This window comes from Stegostoma tigrinum, chromosome 7 (assembly GCF_030684315.1).
Source record: "Stegostoma tigrinum isolate sSteTig4 chromosome 7, sSteTig4.hap1, whole genome shotgun sequence".
NCBI classification, from domain to species: domain Eukaryota; kingdom Metazoa; phylum Chordata; class Chondrichthyes; order Orectolobiformes; family Stegostomatidae; genus Stegostoma; species Stegostoma tigrinum.
The window spans coordinates 49,298,224-49,321,603 of record NC_081360.1 but is presented as its reverse complement, the minus strand read 5'-3'; positions in this window follow the sequence as shown (position 1 = coordinate 49,321,603).

Below are 23,380 nucleotides of genomic sequence, written 5' to 3'. Positions count from 1 at the left end.
GATATGATTCATTGGCTGTGGGACAACTTTGATCTGTCTATCTCTTGCTGCTTATGCAGTTTGGTATGCAAGTGATTGTGTTTTGTAGCTTCACCAAGTTGACACCTCAATTTTAGGTATACCTGATTCTGCTCCTGGCATGCCTTCCTGCAGTCTTGCTTGAACCAAGGATAATCTCTCAGCTTAGTGGTAGAGTTGGAGATATACCAAGCTATGAGCTTGAAAATTATGTTGAAGTATGATTCTGCTTTTGCTGATGGTCCACAAATTCTATCTTGTTTCAGACGGTCATTGGCTGTCACTGGTTTGGTGTGAATGTTAATTGTCAGGCAGTAAAATTGCTGAAGATGATGTCAAGTACATTTGTCCTTTTTGCTTGTTCCTTTACCATCAGTCATAGACCCTGTCCTGTAGCTAGGTCCTTTAGGATTCAACCAGCACAGTAAATATTGCTACTGCTGAGCCACTATTGGTGGTGGATATTGAAATCCCTCGCCTAGAGTACATTCTGATTTAACTCCACAAATTTGTGTTTGGGCTGTGCTAATATTTCATTCAGTTTATACAGACCATGAAGATCAGTTTCTGTTAATGGTGAGTTACTTTATCTGAGTTCATAGGATCATATGGCATAGGAGCAGAAGTAGGTCCTTCAGCCCAACAAGTCTGCTCTGCCATTCAGTGAGATCATGACTGGCCAGAATCCTCAGTTCCACTTTCCCACATTTTTCCGCATAACCCTGGCTTCCCTGGCTCATGTCTTGACATGAAGACAGTTACAATTGGTCTCATTACCTTTGGGTTACAAAGTGGAAAAGGTGGAGCTGTCCTGTAATTCTGCTGAAAGGTGAAGATCCTAGGTTTGGACAATAGACTTGAATGTGAGCTTCTCTTTCACTATCGAACTGGCAGCCAACATTGACTGTCAAAATCACCAATGAACAGCTACCTCTCTGATTAGTGTCTCAGGAAGTTTATCCTCGTGAAGAGTAAACACGTTTGGAAAGGGAGGAATGAAACTGGTGTTAAAACAGCTTGAATTAACTTACGAACAATGAAATCAGCATGAAAATAGAGTATTTACTTCCTCAGTCTAATTCATTAGATAATCAGTATCACGAGGGCATAAAAATAAGATGTCCAATCAATAAAGAAAACAGGTGAGAAAACTGGATATCTTCCAAAGGAGAATGAGCAATTTTAATAATTAGCAATAATCCATCATTACACCAACCCTTCATTACTCTGACCAACCAGTGTCCCAGCACACAGGATATAATCAGGTCAGGGAGTTGGCTTATGGAACAACTGTAGAGAGATAAGGAAGAAAGATTTTGAAACAACATGCAGGTTATGTAAAGATGCCAATAAAGTAAAAAGACATTAAAAAATGTTTTAGCATCAATAATTTAGGGATATTATTGAAAGCAGATGGGTTAATTATTTTGCCCTTTTGCAGAGTGCAAAGAATTTTGGGATCCTTTCCTGATCTGCCTGTTGGACACTTAGAGGTGGCATAAGGCATATAGTTCTCTCGCTGCATTTGAAGAAAGAGGAAGTGGATAAAGTAAAAATTTGTAAATATCAGAAAGCTTAAGCAACTTCAAAGGAGGAAAGATCTATTCAAACTACAGTATCGGTCATCTCAAAACAACGAGCCGGATCTGACTGAGATATTAAGGGGGTAATTTTAAGCCCAACATTAGAAATCAGGCAAATAAGCAGTCAAAATCACCCAGGTTCCTTGATAAACTGAGAATAACCAGCAAATGACCATTCCCAGATTTAGCGTGTACAAAGAGGACAACAGGTTGCAAGGCTGTTTGTCTAAAGCCAGTTGAATCCTTTTGTTGCATTGGCCTGATGAAGTCACGAGGCTTCTACTGAAGTTTTAACTGGATGGCTTGACTGCAGCTTGAAGATATCCAAAATTGACAAGATTGCTAAGTCCAAAGGAACTAAACTGCTATATCCCTACTTCCTATCGGAAAATTTAGAGCTTCCTGCCAAAGAGTCACTCACCTCTGTCAAAATCAGAAATCCACAATCATAGCCCCAACAACCGATCTGTCATCCTCATAGTGTTGCCTAGATGTCTCCATAAAGCAAAATAGGCTACTGTTTCCCACCAGTAGGATTTAATTGATGTTTGGCCACTACAATTGCCAAGTCTCTTTCTGCTTGCTGGCGTTGCTCATCAAGGAGGCAATGTTGGAGCTGTCTAATGTGCTGCTGGAGGCCTTTCATCCTAAAACTTTGGACACCTTCCAAGATAACAACAGGAAAGTTAGTCAGTTTATAATTGATGATTGTCTGACAAAGATTAAGGCCAAGTGTACAGGCATGAGTGTGGCCAAATATCTTACCAACCTCTTGCACAACTCCGAGTTTATTCAGTGCAAAAGGCTTCCTGTGTACTAATAGTTCTGAATGCATTGGGAGAATTTTTCTTTGAATATTAATTGCTTTACACAGTTGATAATTGGAAAAAATGTAGTAGGTCAGTCTATTACAGTAAATATTTGCCTAGAAGGAAACTTTATGATGATATCTTGTTAGGCATCTGCTGAGATCAAGAGCAGCTGAATTTTGAAACACTTATTTTGTTTGTATGGTACAAAGTATTTTGGTATCTGACTCCTAATGTAAGAGTATTAACATATTTTAGTATTTCTATTTCGTATGATTTTGGAAAAAAGGATTTCTTGTTTTTGTGTGATTCTTTTAGCAAAGCAAAAAAAATTAAAGTGATAGGAATGTTTTGCTTTGTGTATTGCTTGGACTAAATGTTAAACTATTGTATAGGTCAATTGGTCTTTCTCACGATTTCATTCAACGCAATGAGACAGAGTGAGTACTTGGGGAATTTGACTCAAAGTGGGAATTTGCACCGGGGGAAAGATATGCTTTGAGTAAAATTTATTACAAGAAGTTTACTGGGTATGGAGTTCAGTGAACTGAGGATTGAGAGGGCATTCCCTTATTGGCAGCTCCTGTTGGGGACTGTCTCTCAATAATGATTTTGAAAATCGTATTTTCTTCAATCAACATAGCACAAGAAAAGTAAGCTTATAGTCAATAGTACAAAAGTAAAACGAGGTCTAGTAGCACAGCTTAGCAAAGCAAAATGTCCATCCAGTTGTAGGTGGGAAGCCATTTGATCTGACCTAGGCAAGCATGTTTGCAGGAAGACGCACTGGCTGCGCAATCTTGAGATTTCAGAGCTCAAACGGCGGCTGGAGTCACTGTGATGAATCAGCGAGACAGAGAAATCTGTTGTTAGGGCACACTTGGAGATGTGATCACATCTCACAGTAGGGGCGTGGTCAGTGCATGTAAGTTTTCTACAGCAGTACCTGGCAGTCTAATTTAAAACAAAAGGAGGCGTTACTAGACCTGGTTCTTGGAAATGAGGTGGGCGAAGTAGTGTTAGTGTCAATGGGGAAGCATTTAGGGGACAGTGACCCATGTAACATAAGGTTTAGGATGATATGGAAAAGAAAGAAGGTCAATCCAGAGTAAGAACAATTTACCAGGGGAGACCTGCCTTCAATAGACAAAAATGGAGTTGGACTAGCATCGAAGACTGGCAGGAAAACACACTACCTTCGAAGAAGAGATAGATTGGCCACCGTTGAGATATTTTCACTCAAAAGGGAAAAACAGGACAAACAAGCTCAGCTGGATGAAAAAAGAACATTAATTAAAGTGAAGATGAAAATGTGTGCTTTTGATAGGTGTCGAGTAGAACTTACAATTGGGAACTGAGTACAGAAAGTTCAGAGGGGAGGTGAAAAAGCAAATCAGATGAGCAATAAAGAAATGCATATTTAAAAAAAACCTAGCAGCTATCTTAAAGGGGAATCCAAAATCTTTTATAGTAATAATAGTAAAAGGACAGCATAAGGAGGAATCGAACCAATTAGGGCTTAAAAAGGGGAATTCACAAATAGAGGCAGGGGTCATGGCTGCTGAGCATGTACAGAAGGAATTATGCCATGGTAAGTTCATACCTGAATCAGTAGAGTTCTAGAGATGTCGTCCCATTCCAGCTCCTGTATATAGGTTATACTTAATGAAGGCGTGAGTGTGGATCACCTTCTATTAAGAATTGAGACCTGATCTAACTGCAAATATCTGGTAGAGATGGAAGGGTGTGTGTTTCAGCAATAATACCAGCCCACCTAATTAAATGCCTTACCCACCTCCAAGCTTGCTAAAGACTCCAGCTTATATATTTGTTTGAAAAGATTGTACCCTGGTCTGTGTTCCTCATGTTGCTTCACAAGGTGAGAAGCGTTGAATCAGCTCAAGCTGTTGCAACATCCATGGCCAGCAGACAAAAACTAAAATAATTTGAGTACAACTGACAGAGGGAGAATGTTTCCAGCCTGTGTTCAATGCTGCATCCTCAGTTTCATCTCCAATCTCTGCTAGGAACAAGTCTTTGAAATACCGTCTCGTTTGTGCATTCTGTGCCTGCAGGAAATGAGTTTCCATCTCCAACATGTGAAAATTCTCATAAAAGTACAAATCAAATGAGGGGATGAGGGCCTTTTTGCTCTTCTCTAGGAGGTGACGAGTTTCATTGCCTTTGAATAAAATGTTTATTTTGGCCCAGTTGTCTGATGTTCATTCCCCATTGGTTTTTCTGAAGCATGGCCACTTCTGTGGCCATTATAATTCAGTGGTTTCGGTGCCTTCTTAAAACTTTTTCAGTCCAGGAAAGCCCTAGGTATTAGATTGGACATTTGAATTTGAAAATATGTACTTCATATTTTATGTCTCTGCGATATTATTCAAAACCTATATCAGATAAAGCACAATCTGGATACTGTACTTATGTGGGACCCAAAAGTTTTACAATTTATTTCATGTGAATTACATTCTTAAGACCAACTTATTAATTGTTGGCAACCCATTTGAGTTTTGTGCACTGGTTTTATGAATTGGACTGTAAGTTTCTTTTAAAAAAACGCTGTTATATCAATTCTTACTTTCTGAATACACAAATTTCCCTTTGTGCTTCTTTAAAGTTAGGTATTAAATCATTGTCAGGATATTCCCCACTGAACTACTTTGTTCAGATTCTAACTATTGATCTCAATTTTGCTTATTTTTACTGATTTGAGAAGGGTCTGAGTTTTGAACTTCTCCCTTTTGTCAGGCAGGCCTCACCTCTTCTTGTCAACCACCTTCCTCTCAGTATAATTTCTCTGGAAAGTTTCAAAGTGAGCCTATCATCTTGTAAGTTAGCTTATAATCATTGACCAATACCAAAGCTTTCATAATTTGTCAAACTTTGTAGTCTTCTGTGAAAACCTTCTCCCAAAGGGGATTATTTTTGAAATTCTCCATCAACGTCATGTCCTAAAGATTATCAAAGATCTGTTCCACCTTCATTAATCTACAACACCTATCTAACACCATTTATTTTGTTCTGCTAAGAACTTCCCTTTTTATGAATTTCAGCATACAAGTCTCTGGGTCCAACTCACAAGCTTCTTGTACACCACATCTACCTGACGTACAAAACATAAAAAGTAGGAGGACAAATAAGCTTTTTGGTTCTTTGAGCCTACTCCACCTCTTAATATGATCATGGTTGATCATCCAACTAGTGCTTTGTTCCCTCGTTCTTCCCAGACCCTTTGATCCCATTAGCTTTAGGAACTGTATCTACTTCCTCCTAGAAAACATTTAATGTTTTGCCCTCTGATGGCCAGAGAATTTTCTGCACTACCCACACTCCAACTCATCCTTGGACTTTGACTCCTGGTTCTGAAATCCTTAGTCACTGGGAACATTCATCCTGCATATATCTTGGCTAGTCCTGTGAGAATTTTTGGGTCTTTTTTGTGCGATCTCTCCTCATTCTCCTAAACTCCAGTGAATATAGAACATAGAACAATACAGCGCAGAACAGGCCATTCGGCCTTCGATGTTGCGCCAAACTGTGAGCTAATCTAAGCCCATCCCCCTACACTATCCCATCATCATCCATATGCTTATCCAAGGACTGTTTAAATGCCCCAAATGTGGCTGAGTTAACTACATTGGCAGGCAGGGCATTCCACACCCTCACATCTCTCTGAGTAAAGAACCTGCCTCTGACATCTGTCTTAAACCTATCACCCCTCAATTTGTAGCTATGCCCCCTTGTACAAGCTGACGTCATCATTCCCGGAAAAAGACTCACTGTCCACCCTAAAACCACTACTAGACAACTTTTCCAGAGACCAAAGTAATGTTCTGGACATCTGGATTTGAGTCTTCAAATGGCAGACAGTGGAATTTGAAGTCAATAAAAAATCTGGAATTGAGAGTCTAATAAGTTCTAATCCATCCCTTCTATGTTTATAGTCAGTCCCACCATTCTAAGAATCAGTCTGGAAATACCAGAGGTTTGAAGTCATTCTCAAATTAATTTCTTCATTTATTTGTATGTTTTTGCTCCTTATTATTTTTAAACTGCTTAAACTAAAACACATCTTCATTTTCAACCTATGCATCAATAAACAGATGTATGAGAATCCCACCCAGTAACAGAAATTTAGCCAATGTTTTTGGCTCTTCATAGAAATCCATGGTGATTTTTTTTTCCTTCCCAGGGCTTTTTTCTATATCACCCAAATTCCCACAATGGATTTTCTCTACCAGTTTCATTTCCTCTGGAATTTTTCTGTGAAGCTCTCAGTTCCTTCAGGAGCTTGCTGCAAAATCTAATTTCCCTTAACATTGCCTATGATACCTTAATAATTAGTCTAATTTCTTGCTCCAGTGCTCCCTTCCTCTTCTATACTTTGCAGCGATTCTATCTTGTCTCCCACTGTCATTCTTTCTTACTCACTCGGACACTTTGATTTTTATAATGACATGACCTACTTTGCCTGATTGAGAAGGAGAGTCCTTTATGTTAACCTTCGGTGGTGTGGGAATTGAATCTTTGCTGTTGGCATCAGTCTGCATCACAAACTAGACATCTAGCCGACTTTCAGTTGTTTCCATGAATCTTTACAGGCACAGAAATTAAGTCCACAGTTTTTTCCAATGGAATAAAGAAATTCAGCTGCATATTTGCACAAAAACCAGTTCGAGGGCATCAGTCTTAGGAATCTACTCTAGTGAGTCTTTCCTCAAATAGTTTATCATCTTTTATATATATTTGTGTCAGCATTTGCTGGGTAGTGATCCGGGCTCACCCTGGCAGGGAAGTCTGGGTTTTCTGCTCCCAAAGCAGAAAGTTGGCGTTATATTTTGTTGGGGCGTGTACACATGGCAATCAGTCTTTCAGGTTGCCATTGACAATTGAAAACTCATCTGAAATTATTCAGCAAGGTCCTGAAGCAACAGAGTCATAGTAAAGGTTACAGGTAAAATTCATGAAACACAAATGCTAGGCAATGGCTATCTCCACGAACAAAAATCTAACCATTGCCTCTTGGCATAAAGTGACATTACCATCATTGAATCCCCCACTATCAACATCCTGGAAGTTACCGCTAACCAGCACTCAACTGGACTAGTCATATAAAAACAATGGTTACAATAGTAGGTCAGACGTTAGGAATCCTACTGCAAATAACTCACCTCCTTATTCCCTAAAGCCTGCCTGTTTATAATGTACAAGTCAGGAGTGTGATAAGATACTACCAATGTGTGTTGAAACTCCAACAACATTCTAGAAATCTGATACTATCCAGGATAAAGCAAACCATTTGATTGGCACCACATCCATAAACATTTAGTCCCTTCGCCATCGATGCTCAGTAGCTGCTGTGAGTACCATCTACAAGATGTGCTACGGAAAATTATCAAGGCTCTCTGAACAGCACTTTTCAAACCCAATAGTACTTCCACCTAGAAGGACAAGGGCAGAAAATACATACAAACTGCAAGTTCCCCTCCAAGCCACTCACCATCCGCACTTTGAAATATATCATTGTAACTTCTGTCTGACTTAGTTAAAATTCTGACACTCCCTCTCTCAGGACATTGTGCGTGTACGCACAGCACATTGATTGCAGTGATTTAAGAAGGCAGCTCACCACCACATCTCAAGGGCAACTAGGTTTGGGCAACAAATGCTGGCTTAGCCCCAGCAACGCCCACGCCCCATGAATAAATTTTTAAAAGGTCAAAGGAGGAAAAATAACAATGCTTCTTATAGCGATATGTAATGATTAACTAAAGCTTTCTAATTTATCATTTCCTTACAGCCTCAATTTTTTAGGTGAACTGGCCAACATACCAAGGTAATGTGAGCTCTAAAATTAGTTTAAGAAAAAAATAGCCACAATTTTCTTGTCTACCCAAAAGTTGCTACAACACAGTTGTAGAGAATCCTGCCACAACTTTCCCATTCATTGTTTTGTTCTAGTGTGTTGTGCTTTTGCTCCTGCAAAAACTCACTGAGAAGCTGAATTTTCCTAAGGTTCAAAAGCACCTCACAATATCTCCTGTAAACTACTATTTCTTACTGGTGACGTTTCAGAATTCAAGGAACAAATATTTTTCTTTTGCTTGTCAATTTCTTTCCAGTGTTGCTTTATTCTGGTAGTTCTCCACAGGTGCCAAGAGTTATCAAATAATAGTCATGGAGTTATACAGCACAACAAGAGACCCTCCAGTCCAACACATCCATGCCAACCAAATATTCTAAAATAGCCTAATCCCATTTCCTAGCATTTGGTCTAATCCCTCTAAACTCTTCCTGTATATGTACCTTTCCAAATGCTTTTTAAATGTTGTTATTTCCTAATGAACCTTCCAATATCTCTCCCAAGAGGGTAGTTTTTAAATTTGTTAATTCTGACTTCAGGGCATCCCAACAAAGTTAAATTCTGTCTCCATCCTAATGTGTACAGATGAACATTTCCCGAATTGGTCATTGGATAACAATGCTTTGTCGGAATGTGTGTGGGCTTTTCTCTTGAGGACAATGTCATTAATGAAGCATTCAGGACAATCCAGATCTTGTTTTCACTCCATGTTGCTTTGCTGCACAATTCTATGTCCTTTTTAATTAGTGCTGTTGCACTGCTGGTATTTACAGATGTCATTTTATTCCCTGAGAGTTGAAAGGCTCGTAGTTCTTAATACTTACTCCTGACTGTTTACAAATCTCAAAGATTTGTTTCAAAGAAACATGATTTTGAAAGTCAAATAAAACAAAGAACAGCAGATGTTGGAGATCTGAAACAAAAACAGAAATTGCTGGAGAAATTCAGCAGGTATGACATCATCCACGGACAGAAGGCAGAGTTAACATTTTGGGTCTGAAGATGAAGATGAAGAGTCACCGGGCTTGAAAGATTGACTCTGTTTTCTTCCCAAAGATGTTGCCAGGACCTGCTGAGTTTCGCCAGCAATTTCTAGTTTTGATTTTGTAATCACCTAGAGGTAAGGAATCCAATATAGCACCAAGCTGTGTAACTATCTCTATCATAAACATAAGTGGTAGCAAATCTCAGTATGCAACTCATAGGTTGGCAGACTTTGTTTTTGATCTGATAATTATTTCTATTTCAAGTTCTTTTGTTACCTTGTGCAAAAACCATATCGTTGTTCTAGATTTCAAAATTTCTTTCCTAGTACATCTGTATATCTGTAGATATACTGTGTGCAGTAACCAATAATAATTAGTTAATAGGAGCTATAGTTAATTTAGATACTAATTATTTCAAAATATACAGTAGCGTCAATGTTTTACAGTGACTACAGAGTAGAATTTATATTGTTATTCCATTTCTTGAATTTTTGAGTTTTGTGGGTTAAATTTGATGACTGCTTCCATTTTCAGATTCTGGCCTTGCAAAACATTGGCATCACAAACATATGCTTACTTCAGCATTATATGTTCTGACTTTCAGTTTAAATAACTAGAAAGTATGCACACATCAATTAAATATGTCATTAAAACATGATTGTCAAATTGAGCAACTGAAAAGATAAAACTTTTGCTTTAAGAAGCAAATATAATCAAATGGGAATAGATTTTAAACTCTGTGCAACAAAAAGAGGAACTTGACAAAATTCATACTTTGACACTTGAGATTTTTGGCCACTTTGTTGAGAATAAACTGCACAGAACAGTGTTTCAGATTAATGAAGTGCCTCAGAATGAGCACATAGTAGGCACATAGACTGGACCTCACTGTATTGTTCACAGTTTAATACTCTGCATAGTTACTGGATGTAACTGGCTGCATGGTTTCTCACAATACATCTATTGTATATGTATTTGGAATCTGGAAATAGAGGCAAAATATGTAGCCAGCTCTTGATCTGGAAAAAAGATACGAAATTTCTCAGCATGAAATTGGTCCTTTAAAAAGAAACAGGAGTTTTATACATAATGTACTGTTTGTTCTGGGATTTGTTTTTTTCATTCAAATGGCATGTTCATTGCATTTGGACTGAAGCAAAGACAAATTGGAGTGGGGCGGGGTTAATGGCGTGACTGGAAACTGGTTGAATTTCAACCCTGTATTCGAAGAATATTGATATTAGAGAGAATTTACATTCACATAACCCATTATCATACTCGACAACTGATCTTTAAAGTGCAAATATGAAAATAGAAAATATTGAAAATACTCACCACACCTGACATTATCTGTAATGGGAGAAACAGAGAAAACATTTCAGGTCAATGATCTTTCATCAAAACTGGGCAAAGTTAGTGATATAACAGGTTTTCAGCAATTATAGAAAGGGAAAGATGGTAGAGAACAAAAAACAAAAGGGATATTCTGAAACAGAGTCAAAGGCACAAGAGTATAAAAGACAAAGAGGGGTGATGTCCAAGGCAACAAGGGTTGATATTGAATCAAGTAATATAAACAGGAATCACCAAGAACTGAAGCCCAAAACAAAAGAAATGAAAAAAGAAGAAAATTGGAGAAATGGTTATGATCTTTTATCAGTTCATGATAATTGAGTCTCATTTCCTGCTTTCAACACAAACTGAAAAGTCTGATTAACTTTGCTTCCAATTTATACATTTGCCTTCGCATGTTCCTTCTCCAGTTTTTATCTTCCATTCACTTCCTGGATTTCCACGTCTCCATTTCTAGGGATATACTATTGTGTAATATCCACTAAAAGCCCTAACCCTACAGCTGCCAAGACTACACTTCCTAATCCTTCTTCCTATGGGAACTTTATCTGCGCTCTCAGTTTCTCTGTCTTCAGCACATCTGTTTGGAAGGTGAAACTAGTGTTTCCAAAATGTTTTTTTTTGTAAACCCTACCACTCAGGGATAACACAGCCTTCAACTGTATTATAGCAAATACCAAGATTTTGTAAGGATATTGTGCTTAAACTGTCTCTTTAATTGAAGATAGAAAGGAACAACGAAGTCATGTGATCCACTATAAGCTCTAATGGGCTACAACCTGTGTGGCTTGGTTACCATTGAGACAGTGGGAGTAGGGGCCATGTTGAGTGCTATTGAAAATGTCATGTTTATACCTGAAAATAAAAGAAGTGGCAAATGCTCTTGTTATTGCAGACTTTCAGTTTCAGAGATTTTGAACAAAAAAAAGAGGTAGACAGAAAAGCTGCAGCTGTTGCAAGCAGATGACAGAAGCTGTTCAACATTCGTGGTCAGGAATGCTGAAAGCAGCTGATTACCTAGTTAAGAAGACAAAACTGGCAGGAATTTACAATCTCTGAAAGATTCATCCTGGTTCTGCCATTGAAAAGAAACATCAGGTGAACTATGCAGTTTGGTATTTCTTAGAAAACTGTGGGAAATGGCTTTTGGTGGAATCTGGATACTTCATTCCTTGAAAAAGAATCATTTGCTTTCAGTGTCCCTCGCCTTTCCATTATACCATTTCACACATGGGCAAGAAATACAACAACTGCCATTTTACTTCCTCCCTCTCACCATCACAGACCCCAGCTTTCCTTCCAGGTGAAATGACAGGATTGTACTCCATCATAATCTGTAGCCACATGGCCTGGCAGATACCTCATGCTAGCAATACCATCAAATCAAATAGAAACATAGGAATAGGAGTAGGCCATTCAGCCTGTCAAGCTTGCTCTGTCACTTGATACAAGCATGGCAGATTGAATATTTCAATGTCGTTTATCCATAGTATCCCCATAACTCTTTAGGCCATTGACATTCAAAAATTTATCAATTTCGACTTTAAACATACTCAGAGTCTGAGCTTCCACAACCCTCACAGGTAAAGAATCGCAAAGATTCAACACCCCCGAGCAAAAAGCATTCTCCCCATCTTGGTCCTAAAATGGCCTGCCCCTTATTTTTAAATTGCGCTCGCAGCTCTAGTCTCCATCTTTCCTTGTATCTGCCTTGTTTCTCCGTTCGAGCATTTTGCAAGTTTTAGTGAGATTGCTTCGCATTCCTCAAAACTCTCAAGATAACAGGCCCAGATTGGCAAATCTTTTTTCATAGGACAGACCCACCATCCGCTGAACCTCACTACACTCCCTCTATAGCAAGAATATCTTTCCTGAAATAAGGAGACTAAATCTAGACACAGTGCTCCTGCTCAACCCTGCTCAATTCCTACACTATTGAAGCAAGACTTCACCTTTTCTGTACTCAAATCCACTTGCAACAATTGTTCCATGATAACATCAATGACATTCCATTAGCCTTCCTAATAGCTTAATGAACCTCCATGTTAGCTTTCGGCGACTTACTGGCGATGACACCCAATTCCTTTTGGACATCTACACTTTCCAATCTCTCAGCTTTTGAGAAATACTCTCTGTATCTGTTCTTCCTGCAAGTGCATAGCTTCTGATTTCTCCACATTTTATCCTATCTGCAATGTTCTTTCCCAACATCGAAGCCTTTATGAATCCTCCTGAAAACATTTTACATCTTTCTTAAGTGACTAACTCCTGCTTAGCTTGGTATCATCAGCAAATTTAGAAATATTGCATTTGGTCCCCACATCCAAATCATTGCCATTTGTTATAAAGAGCTGGAGTCTCAAGTAATGGTGTTTGTGGGAACCTCATGTATCATCTTCTGCCAACACAAGATAACCCATTTATACCTTCTCCCTGTTTTCTGTCTGTTAACCAATCTTTAATCCATGCCAGTGCATTATCTCCTATACTATGCCCTTTAATTTTGCCAGTTGCCATGGTTGGAGAGTTTGAGCTATAGGGAGAGGCTGAATAGACTGCGGCACTTTTCCCTGGCGTGTCGGAGGCTGAGGGTTGACCTGACAGAGATTTATAAAATCATGAGGGCCAAGGATATAGTTCTTTTCCCAGGGTTGTGGGAGTCTAAAACTAGAGGCCATAGGTTTACGATGAGGGGGGGAAAGACATAAAAGGGAACCAAGTGGCAACTTTTTCATGCAGAGGGTGGTGCACATATGGAATGAGCTGCCAGAGGAAGTGGTGGAGGCTGGCACAATTCCAACATTCAGAATGTATCTGGATGGGTATATGATTAGGAAGGACTTGGAAGAGTATGGACCAAATGCTGGCAAATGGGACTAGATTAATTTGGCATGTCTGGTCGGCATGGATGAGTTGGACTGAATGTTCTATTTCTGTGCTGTATATCTCTATGACTGTATGACCAATCTCAGATAGTCAACCTGGATCAATGAGGAGTTGCATCACCTACTCTATTACCTGCTGCCTTCCTATTATCCAAGGCCTTAAACACTCTTGCGCAATAAAACTGCAATTTCCTTGTACTTTGATTGATTTATTGTTTGATACTATTATTCACAATGCAATCTGTTCTGTGCTGGGGAGACCGAGTGTAGTTTTAGTAACCACTTTGCAGAATACATCCATTCTACCCTCGAGTGTGACTCTATACTTTAATTGCCTGTCATTAAATTCATTATCCCACTCCCAAGCTGTTCTCAGCTATATCAACTTAGCTCAAATAACGGCACCTTATCTTTTGATTAGGTACTTTACAGTATTGTGGACTCAGCAATAAATTCAACAACAGCAGATCATAACCTTTATCCCAGCGGTAGATGTTGATGATGACTTTGGTTTTCTTGTTTATACTTCTTTTCAATCTATTCCTTGTTTCATTATTTGATCCATTCTATTAGTTTCCCTTTTGTACCTGTCCCAGCTGACCCCTTCCATACCTCAGCACTTGCCTAAAACTTGTAACATCACTGTCAATTCAGATGAAAGGTGATTAACCTGAATCATTAATTCTATTTCTGTCTCTAAATGTACTGCCAGATTTCTATCATCTTCAGTTTTCATTTCCAGCATCAGTGATATTTTGCTTTTGAAGTATTGCTACTGTTGTTCTGTAGGTGAATGAAGCAGCAAATGCAAATTCAGCTCAATCTAATAAAAACTTACCATTGAATCAACAGATGAAGTATTTGTGGTGGGGTTGTTTGGGGGAATGCTGGCCTGATCTTCTCTACTTGAAAATGTCCTTGTTAAAAACATTACAGAATTCTAGTTGCTATTGATCAGTTGGATACTAAAGATTGCTTGGCACTGCTTGAACAGTGGTGTATTCTGGTGCCTGAGCTAATTACTTTCCGAGACAACCAGAAGCAAAAAGAGGTATTAGTCACTCTGTTAATAGTTCAGTACATACAAAGGTTGTTGCAAGTGGCCATACATCTGAGTACTTCATTGTATGTGAAGAATTTTGTGGTGTTTGAGAGATGGCATTTTATAATTTTATACCGTGATGTGATAATGTGATTCTGCTAAATATGAACAAAAGAAATATTTTTTTCAAAAGAAAACTGGCAATCTTGATTTTTGGTATATATTTGAACACGATAATAATTTCACGGAGAAGCAAATATTTCAAATTTTGTTTAATCTGTAGCAAAATAATTTATCAGGTGAAATGGGTTTAATTATTCATAATTTTTCAAGTGAATATTAAGAGTTGTATGTTTAGCAAGTCTGAAGAGGTTAGACTGGGTAGCTATTGACAAATTGTTTTCCCCTGGTAGGGAATGTAGAACATCAGCAATGACTGAATGATGGAGCAGGCTCAGACCACCTAATGATGTAATCCTATTCTTTGTGTTGTAATGCTAAATACAAACCATTTTGGCCAATTCACTTTGTAGAGTAGTTCATGAAAATTCACGAAGAAAGTTGTGCCTAAAATTACCTCACTTGCCTACTTAAAATTGCATCATTGTTGGAGAAACAGACATGATGATGTGAAATAACATAAACAGCTGTCTGAACGGTAAAACTAGAGAAACAATTTTCATTTCCCTATTGTCCTCTTGTGATTTAATACACTGTGATATTTTCCCAACTGTATGATACAACAAAGGGCTGCATTAAAAAAGAACATGGTTCCCTGAGATCAATCAAGTAATTGCACTGAGAAGAACATCCCTAAAGGTACAAACTAGTTAGCAACATATGATGTGTCTTCAGCACCAACTGAAATAAAACTGCATTCTTTGAGAAGCTAGTTCTTGTTTATGCATGAGATAAATCCATGAGTTAGTTCAGCACTCGTGTGAACAGTATGTTTATGGAGCAAGCATACACCAATGCAAGCTGAAATCAAATATAACATGATTGAGCGGTGAGTGAATGTTCAGAATGTAATGTTCGGGCACACCTTGAAATGACTCATCATAGCAGAAATATTAATAAGAAACATCTCCAGTCAGTTGCAAACCTCAATTGAAGCTGTCAGCTGTGAACTGTTTGGAATTAAAAGACAAGTTCATACACTGGACAGCCCTGGGAGTGAAATATTTCTTTTATCCAATCATTTTCAGGAACAATATTAAAAGTTTGTGTGTGAAACTAGTATCCTCTATATGTTCAGGAATTGAATGCTCCTTCCAAATCCACTGGCTTATTGAACTAGCTGTAACTGATATATTTGCATCAGTAAAGATCCACTTTTAATCCCTTTTGTTTTAAAGCACCCATCAACAAAACAAACACTTTCAATGTCTATTTTGATATATACCTAATTAGGAATATTTTTACATGCCTCTAAGCAAGTAGGACTTGAACCTGTGCTGCCTGGCCTTAGAGGTAGGTATGCTACCACTACATCAGAAGAGTCTTCCAACACAGGTAATCTCTTGTCTCTCAGAGATAATGGGAACTGCAGACACTGGAGAATCCAAGATAAGAAAGTGTGGAGCTGGATGAACACAGCAGGCCAAGCAGCATCTCAGGAGCACAAAAGCTGACGTTTCAGGCCTAGACCCTTCATCAGAGAGGGGGATGGGGAGAGGGTTCTGAAATAAATGGGGAGAGAGGGGGAGGCAGACTGAAGATGGATAGAGGAGAAGATAGGTGGAGAGGAGAGTATAGGTGGGGAGGTAGGGAGGGGATAGGTCAGTCCGGAGAGGACGGACAGGTCAAGGAGGCGGGATGAGGTAGTAGGTGGGAAATGGCGGTGTGGCTTGATGTGGGAGGAGGGGATAGGTGAGAGGAAGAACAGGTTAGGGAAGTGGGGCCGAGCTAGGCTGGTTTTGGGATGCAGTGAGGGAAGGGGAGATTTTGAATCTAGTGAAGTCCACATTGATACCATTGGGCTGCAGGGTTCCCAAGCGGAATGTGAGTTGCTGTTCCTGCAACCTTCGGGTGGCATCATTGTGGCACAACAGGAGGCCCATGATGGACATGTCGTCTGAGGAATGGGAGGGGGAGTTAAAATGGTTTGTGACTGGGAGGTGCAGTTGTCTGTTGCAAACCGAGCGGAGGTGTTCTGCAAAGCGGACCCCAAGCCTCCACTTGGTTTCCCCAATGTAGAGGAAGCCACAATGGGTACAGTGGATACACTATACCCCTTCCAACCCCACCACACCCGGCATCTTCCCCTGCAACCGCAGGAAGTGCTACACTGGCCCCACATCTCCTCCCTCACCCCCATCCCAGGCCCCAAGATGACTTTCCATATCAAGCAGATGTTCACCTGCACATCTGCCAGTGTGGTATACTGTAAACAAACATCTGCACCTCCCAGTCGCGAACCATTTTAACTCCCCCTCCCATTCCTTAGACGACATGTCCATCCTGGGCCTCCTGCAGTGCCACAATGATGCCACCCGAAGGTTACAGGAACAGCAACTCATATTCCGCCTGGGAACCCTGCAGCCCAATGGTATCAATGTGGACTTCACAAGCTTCGAAATCTCCCCTTTCCCCACTGCATCCCAAAACCAGCCCAGCTCATCCCCTCCCCACACTGGATCCCAAAACCAGTCTAGCTCGTCCCCACCTCCCTAGCCTGTTCTTCATCTCACCTATCCCCTCCTCCCACCTCAAGCCGCACCTCCATTTCCCACCTACTAACCTCATCCCGCCTCCTTGACCAGTCCATCCTCCCGGACTGACCTATCCCCTCCCTGCCTCGCACCTACACTCTCCTCTCCACCTATCTTCTCCTCTATCCATCTTTGATCCGCCTCCCCCTCTCTCCCTATTTATTTCAGAACCCTCTCCCATTCCCCTCTCTGACAAAGGGTCTCGTCCCGAAACGTCAGCTTTTGTGCTCCTAAGATGCTGCTTGGCCTGCTGTGTTCATCCAGCTCCACACTTTGTAATCTCTTGTCTCTGCTGGATAATTAGTCTTAGTTGAGTCAGTAATCATGAAGAAAGTAAAATTGGCCATGATCCAGACTCTTGCTAGAGGTCTTATGTGTGGACAGTGGTGAACATAGCATTGGACTCAGCAGGAAATGTCCAAAATAACTGGTGATGGTTAGAGTATCAGGGGATAAGAGAATGTTGGTGGGAGGTTAAGGGAAGAAGAAACTTGATTATTTCATCAACAGACTGACATTATTCGATGCAATTTGGTAAAATTAACTTCTTAGTTTATTGGGTAAGAAAACAGGTGGAAAACCTGATTAGTCACGCAGGCTGTACTTTATTAATTTATACAAAGGCCATGTTTGACACGATAGTGCTACTTTTAACTGTATTAATCCATCATGTGTCAGTTCTGTTGCTGTCTGAGTGAAGCTGTTTCCTGTTGGTGCCAGTTAACTGGTCTTTGAATGTTCTCCTGGGATGAAGAGGTTGCACTGGGCTGTGTAAATGCCAGCAACTGAGTCTCATAACAGTCAAATTAAACTGTTGCCAATATAAAATCCAATTTTGACTGAAGCATTGCAGGGTCAGCACAGACACTCCTGGACAAGACTGCCCTCTTCACACAACTGTAGCTGCTATATTCAGATATATTTTTAAAGGTTCAAAGTACTGATTTTTGTTCCCAGGAAAGGCAGGGAGGAAGCTGTAGAGTGCGGGAGCCGTGGTTTACAAAGGAGGTGGAATCTCTGGTCAAGAGGAAGAAGAAGGCTTATGTTAGGATGAGATGTGAAGGCTCAGTTAGGACACTTGAGGGCTACGAGGTAGCCAGGAAAGACCTAAAGAGAGAGCTCAGAAGAGCCAGGAGGAGACATGAGAAGTTGTTGGTGGATAAGATCAGGGTAAAACCTAAGGCTTTCTATAGGTATTTAAGGAATAAAAGAATGACAAAAGTAAGATTAGGCCCAATCAAGGATAGTAGTGGTAAGTTGTGTGTGGAGTCAGATGAGATAGGGGAAGCGCTAAATGAATATTTTTCAACAGTATTCACTCTAGAAAACGACAATGTTGTCGAGGAGAATACTGAGATACAAGCTACTAGACTAGGTGGGATTGAGGTTCAGAAGGAAGAGGTATTAGAAATCTTTCAGAAGGTGAAGATAGATAAGTCCCCTGGGCCGGATGGGATTTATCCTCGGATCCTCTGGGAAGCCAGGGAGGAGATTGTTGAGCCTTTGGCATTGATCTTTAACTCGTCATTGTCTACAGGAATAGTGCCAGATGACTGGAGGATAGCAAATGTGGTTCCGCTGTTCAACAAGAAACTGGTAATTATAGACCAGTAAGCCTTACCTCAGTTGTTGGCAAAGTGTTGGAAAAGGTTATAAGGGATAGGATTTATAATCATCTAGAAAAGAATAAATTGATTAGGGATAGTCAGCACGGTTTTGTGAAGGGATGGTCGTGCCTCACAAACCTTATTGAGTTCTTTGAGAAGGTGACCAAACAGGTAGATGAGAGTAAACTGGTTGATGTGGTGTATATGGATTTCAGCAAGGCGTTCGATAAGGTTCCCCACAATAGGCTATTATACAAAATGCGGAGGAATGGAATTGTGGGAGATATAGCAGTTTGGATCAGAAATTGGCTTGCTGAAAGAAGACAGAGGGTGGTAGTTGATGGGAAATGTTCATCCTGGAGACCAGTTACTCGTGGTGTACTGCAAGGGTCAGTGTTGGGTCCACTGCTGTTTGTCATTTTTATAAATGACCTGGATGAGGGCGTAGAAGGATGGGTTAGTAAATTTACAGATGACACTAAGGTCAGTGGAGTTGTGGATAGTGACGAAGGATGCTGTAGGTTGCAGAGAGACATAGATAAGCTGCAGAGCTAGGCGGAGAGGTGGCAAATGGAGTTGAATACAGACAAGTGTGAGGTGATGCACTTTGGTAGGAGTAACCGGAAGGCAAAGTACAGGGCTAATGGTAAGATTCTTAGCAGTGTAGATGAGCAGAGAGATCTCGGTGTCCATGTACACAGATCCTTGAAAGTTGCCACCCAGGTTGACAGGACTGTTAAGAAGGCATACAGTGTTTTAGCTTTTATTAATAGAGGGATCGAGTTCCAGAACTAAGAGGTTATGGTGAAGCTGTACAAAACTCTGGTGCGGCCGCACTTGGAGTATTGTGTACAGTTCTGGTCACCGCATTATAAGAAGGATGTGGAAGCTTTGGAAAGGGTGCAGAGGAGATTTACTAGGATGTTGCCTGGTATGGAGGGAAGGTCTTGTGAGGAAAGGCTGAGGGACTTGAGGCTGTTTTCATTAGAGAGAAGAAGGTTGAGAGGTGACTTAATTGAAACATATAAAATAATCAGAGGGTTAGATAGGGTGGATAGGGAGAGCCTTTTTCCTAGGATGGTGACGGCGAGCACGAGGGGGCATAGCTTTAAATTGAGGGGTGAAAGATATAGGACAGATGTCAGAGGTAGTTTCTTTACTCAGAGAGTAGTAAGGGAATGGAACGCTTTCCTGCAACGGTAGTAGATTCGCCAACTTTAGGTACATTTAAGTCGTCACTGGACAAGCATATGGACATACATGGAATAGTGTAGGTTAGATGGGCTTGAGATCGGTATGACAGGTCGGCACAACATCGAGGGCCAAAGGGCCTGTACTGTGCTGTAATGTTCTATGTTCTATGTGTAGAGGTGGGAAACTCCAGGCTCTGCAAACACAGCCTCAAAATATAGCTGTTGGCACTTGTTACTTTCCCTCGTTGGGATTACAGACAGGAATGAAGATTAAACGGCTGACCCTGGAATTGGCGAGTTTTCGAATTGCTCAGGCCACATAAAAGTGCTACCTGACTGTTTCAATATTCTAAAATCTCATATAATTGTTAACTGACCGTGGAGTAGACTTCCCCTATGGGAGAATTATCATTATTGCTGCAGGCTTAAACCACGGTTTACTGAACCACATAAATCACGGAATCTTAAGGCTCAGCCATGGAATTGGCATCATCTTGACACCACTCCCTGCTGCAGAGACTATGCAGTCAAGCTGTTCCTCCCAAGACACAAAAGGTGGATGAATTGTGACCAGGACAATGATCATTATTCCATTCAACTATTTTTTTTTTGCTACCTGTCGACTTGGAATCACACACACCGGGTTCCCTGGACCATGAATCTTACAGGTGCACTGTCAGGGCATGCAATATAGTAAAGAAGAAGGAAACTAATTGGCCCTGGGCCTGGAGTGCAGAATGCCACTGGGTATCAGTTCTGCCACATGGGTAGCAGTACGTACGTGTGCAAGACCAATTTCTCTACCAAACCTTACTAGTAATCAAAATTACGAAAAACGTCAATACATATAAATGCCAAAAAGTGACTTAGAGCATTTAACTTCAGAATGGTCCTGAATCACACAGGTATAGAGATCTACAGCACAGAAAAAGTCCCTTCAGTCCATTCCATCCATGTCAGTCAAAAACAGCCACTGAATGACTTTAGTCCGACTTTCCAGCACTTGGCCCACAGCCTTGTATACCTTGGCATCACAATTACACATGTAAGTACTTCCTAAATGTCAAGAGGGTTTCTGCTTTGACCACCCTGTCAACCATTGAGTTCCAGATTTCCACCACATGCTCGGTGAAAAGGTTTTTCCTCATATCTCCTCTAAAGCTTCTACGCTCATTTAAATCTATGGCTCCTTGTCACTGATCCCTCCATCAAGAGGAAAAGTCCTTTTAGCATTTCATGATTTTTCTTAGAATTTCACACGAAAGGGACAGAACAGGCCCAGAGACCCCAGAATTTATCAATGAGGTTCTTTAAAGTTAATTCTTAAAATGCTAATGCCCACTTGCTCGTGCTCATGGTGGCAACATAGCTGGTGATTTAGTTGATCTCTGCATCCAATTGTTATTTCCTCAATGGCATCATTAGCAAAGTTGTAAACAGGTAGGCTTTGTCTCCTGAAAGCCAATCCCAAATCTATGTTGGTGACTGAAATAAACATAGAAATTGAGATCTCCTACATCTAAAGGAGCCATAGCAGGTGCCTGAGAATCTTGTGTGCAGATGGAAAAATATTGATTGCTCGTGGATTGACTGAAGTGAGTCCCTTTTGAGAAAAATATCTGTACTTGGTGCAGGAGCCCTAATGGAGCATGTGGCCTAAACCTAAAGAACATCTACAATGTGTGTGACGTCTGTAGCTATCTAAGTTTGAACAGTCAAATCCTAAGGGAAATTGATGTGTTTCTCACAGGAGCAACTGGGCGTTAGACCCATCCTTTATGCAGCTTTATGATGGTGACTGGAAAATGCCAATCAGGTTGCCTACTGATTCCTGGGAAGAGCCTGAAGCAAAGACTTCTGATGAAATGTACCCACGTAGACACTAGCAAGGAATCGGGGTTGGGAGATTGGGGCTCCACTTGGTGCTGCACCATATGACAGATGTCAGTCACAAACTCTTAGCTCAACCTGCATCCTCAAAGTTCAGTTTCCCATCAGTTTAAGGTAGGATGTCCTATAACTGCAGACCCTCCTCACAGGCAGAACCTGATTGCCTCCTTTTCATCCTCTTCTCTCTGGGGGTATTACTGGCACTGATTTTTTCCTCCTGACCTCCAGCTCTCCCTCTGGCTGCCCAATGTCAGTGAAAGGGACCATTCCCCATGAACTACTCTTGTCACATGGAGAATAATGTGGCCGCCAAAATAAAGAATAAATTTCCTTTCATTTGGGTGCAATAATCAGTGGGGGCAACAGATGGTTGCCTCACAGATTGCCAGCACCATCCTGGATCAATATAATGCACAGTGATTAAAGTTCCTGCTACTTCTTAATTAGTAAATGCTAAGAATAACTCCACAACACTGTTTCTGCTTTCTGAAGGGTACCCTTGCTATCCAAAAGAAATTCCCTGAAACAGACCTGCTCTGACCTAACCAGCTCTGCTAACACTGGATCCCAAATAGCAGAAGTAGATATCTTTCATCAAACTGCTCAGACATGTTATAACACAACTCTGAAGAAGGTGGAATAACAAGGTGTAGAGCTGGATGAACACAGCACACCAAACAGCATCAGAGGAGCAGGAAGGCTGACGTTTTGAGCCTAGGCCCTTCTTCAGAAAACTTGAACCCAGGCCTCCTGGCTCAGAGGTAAGGATACTACCCCAACAGCTTAAAAGCCTTCCGGCAGTGGAGATGCAAAATGACATTTAAATGCTGGCTGTCTTTGGAATTATACACAAGTAAAGCCCAGCATGGTGGCTCAGTGGTTAGCACTGCTGCCTCACAGTGCCAGGGACCTGGGTTCAATTATAGCCTCAGGCAACTGTCTGTGTAGGGTTTGCATGTCCTCTCTGTGTCTGTGTGGGTTTCCACTGGGTGCTCTGGTTTCCCTCCACAGGTCAAAGGTATGCAAGTTAGTGGATTGGCTATGCTAAATTACCCATAGTGTTCAGGGACGTGCATGTTAGGTGTGTCAGCCATGGGAAATGCTGGGTTAGCGGGTAGGGGAATGGGTCTCGGTTGGATACTCTTCAGAGGGTTAGTGTGAACTTGTTGGGCCGAATGACCCGCTTCCACCACTGTTTGGATTCTATCCTATATATCTATTATATATCCACAAACCTATCCCTGTGAAAATCAAAAATGACAAAGGCTGAGATGCGACCTGTAATTCTCAGGGATTTTCCAAATTTCCTCTGTGATAGGGTGCTCTCTGTCATGTGAAAATGTGAGTTCCAATAAAGTTTTCAATAATTAAGTGAGTTAGTGAATGATGCGGTTGGATGTGGTTAGTTTGGTCAAGTCAGAGGATTGT